The sequence below is a fragment of the Bison bison genome, unplaced genomic scaffold (assembly GCF_000754665.1).
Source record: "Bison bison bison isolate TAMUID 2011002044 unplaced genomic scaffold, Bison_UMD1.0 scf7180017864223, whole genome shotgun sequence".
Taxonomy (NCBI): Eukaryota; Metazoa; Chordata; class Mammalia; order Artiodactyla; family Bovidae; genus Bison; species Bison bison.
In genome coordinates this window covers 664,647-667,418 of record NW_011494795.1, presented here as the reverse complement: position 1 = coordinate 667,418, position 2,772 = coordinate 664,647, and positions in this window count along the sequence as shown.

Sequence of the window (2,772 nt, the reverse complement as noted above, 5' to 3'; positions counted from 1 at the left end):
CAGAGCCTCGGCGGCCGGGAGCGAGCGCCGGGCACGCCCCATGGCGGGCGGGACGGCGAGGCCCGCGTGCGGTCGTTCTCGTTCTCCGCCACATTCTCCCACGGAGTCGGTTTGCAGATGTGGACGTTGAGGTTCAGAGAACGGCATCGATTTTCCAGGCCTCTCACTCAAGGCTCCGAGCTCGTGAGAGCTATTGAAAGCGGGCTTACAGCAAACCGAGGTCTGTGATTACACCAAGGACTTTGCACGAATAGGCGTGCAATTCCAGTTTGTTTATTTACTTTTAGTAAAGAGTGTCTTAAAAAGTGCAATTCAAGGGAGGGACTTCTCAGAGACAAAGTCCTCTAGGTATGTTCTGGGCAACTAGTGCTCTCTCTTGACCCGTAACGAAGTTGCCAGAATCGCAGGAAGTGCCGTATATGGGCAAGGTAAATAAGATTCGAGAGGCAGATAAAGAGGTGGATGTTGTCACCATCCAGTCAACAGACACCTGAGCCAAACAAAAAGGTAGCTTTAAGGCCTGCGCTTCTGCTTTCTGCTAACACTTCTCCCAGAGTTTCAGGTTGGAACTAAAGCTCATTATGCTTTCTTCAGCAAACAAACCCCTCTGTTAACCTGTTACAAAGAGGAAATACGTTGATAGGGAAAGCTGGGTTTGTTTATCAGACTTGTCTTTGACCAACTACCTGATTCTCTGGATGCCTTCTTTGGTCTGTGTCTTAAGGAAACCGGGCTCTGATCCCTTGCAGCCATCCCCTGCAGCCTTCCTTGGGGTCACAGTCTTCAGAATAGAGACCTTCCTTGGGGTCACAGTCTTCAGAATACAGCCCTCTTTCTAGGGCCCCTTGACATGCCCACCTGCCCTTGCTGAGCTCAAGACTCCCGAGCTGGATTCAAAGCTGCCTCTTCCAGCCTCCATCGGTGACTTAAGAGGACAGACCTAGATCATTTCTATGGCCCCTTGCACCTCAGACTTTGAATGAGTCTAGTGAAATATCCCGGAGAAGGCAATGGCAAGCCACTCCAGTACTCTTGCCTAGAAAATCCCATGGATGGAGGAGCCTGGTGGGCTACAGTCCATGGGTCGCTAGGAGTCGGACACGACTGAGCGACTTCACTTTCACTTTTCACTTTCACACAATGGAGAAGAAAATGGCAACCTACTCCAGTGTTCTTGCCTGGTGAATCCCAGGGACGGCACAGCCTGGTGGGCTGCTGTCTATGGAATCGCACAGAGTCGGATACGACTGAAGTGACTTAGCAGCAGCAGTGAAATATCCAAGAATACAAGCTGTGTTGAAGCAACAGAGCAGTGGATCCAGTATCCAGCTCTGTTTCTCTTTGAGACGATTGTCACTGAGTCCCTGGATCTAAATAAATCCGTTTAGAGTACGCAGTGCCTCCGTAATCCCCATTCCGCTTCCAGTGCGGTCAGTATTTCTCCCTTCGCTCAGTTCCCACATTCGAGGAGCCTCTTCTCTGTAAACTACACTAAATGCCTTCCTTTCCCTGCTTACCTTAGTGCTGAACCCTGTTCTTACGCCAGCTGTTTCTGACCTAAAAACCTTTCATTTCTTAACCTCATTGTTTTCTTACCGTCCTGGATGTCTGGGCCTTTTCTTAATTGTTTCCTCAACTCCTGAGTCAGAAGGCTACTTCTGGAGGTTACTGAATTGCATTTTATTTACTCATTAGCAAGTAATACATGACTAGGGACAAGAAACATAAGTCAGAGCTACAGTCCATGGGGTCACTAGGAGTCTGACACGACTGAGCAACTTCACTTTCACTTTTCACCTTCATGCACTGGAGAAGGAAATGGCACCCCACTACAGTACTCTTGCCTGGAAAATCCCATGGGTGGAGGAGTCTGGTAGGCTGCAGTCCATGGGGTCATGAAGAGTTGGACTCAACTGAGTGACTTCACTTTCACTTTTCACTTTCATGCTCTGGAGAAGGAAATGGCAACCCACTCCAGTGTCCTTGCCTGGTGAATCCCAGGGACAGGGGAGCCTGGTGGGCTGCCATCGCTGGGGTCGCAGAGAGTCGGACAAGACTCAAGCGACTTAGCAGCAGCAGCAGCACAGCACTTGCAAGGCTCTGCTGAATGTCTGAAACAGACAAGAACGGACAAAGATACAGTGTCAGAGGCTAGAAAGTAGATTACAGGACCACTCTGCTTGGGAGGAGAGAGATGGAGAGCTCAGAAGAGTCACAGAAGATCTTGATCTAGGGATTTAGAGGCAAGTTGAAGTTGAAGTCTTTTGGGCCAAAAAGTGGGGAAGGGCACTATAGACAGAGGGAACAGCTTGTGCAAAGTGAATGCATTTTCTAGTGCAGGGTTCAGTGGCATTGCAGTCACATAGCTGCTGAATTTTCTGTCCTTACACCAACTCCATTAAAAGTTGATAAAGATGATAAAAAGATGTTTGCCCACTTAAAAACCATCACCACAATTTTGTGCTGAGGCTGTAGGCCAGCCTTATATCAAACTTAAGATGTACCTTGAAGGACTTCCCCGTGGTCCAGTGGTTAAGACTTAATGTTTTCAATGCAGGGGGCATGGATTTGATCCTTGGTTGGGGAACTAAGATCCCACATGCTGAGTGGCAAAAAAAAAATCTTCTCACTATACAAATATCCTCAATGTGTTCAATGTGCTTCTCAGCTCCAAATTAAACCTTAAAAGAAAAAATGTACCCTGATACCCAATCTCTGATTAAAAATACTCAAAATTCCAGAAATTTCCCAAAAGCAGAACTTGAATTTGCC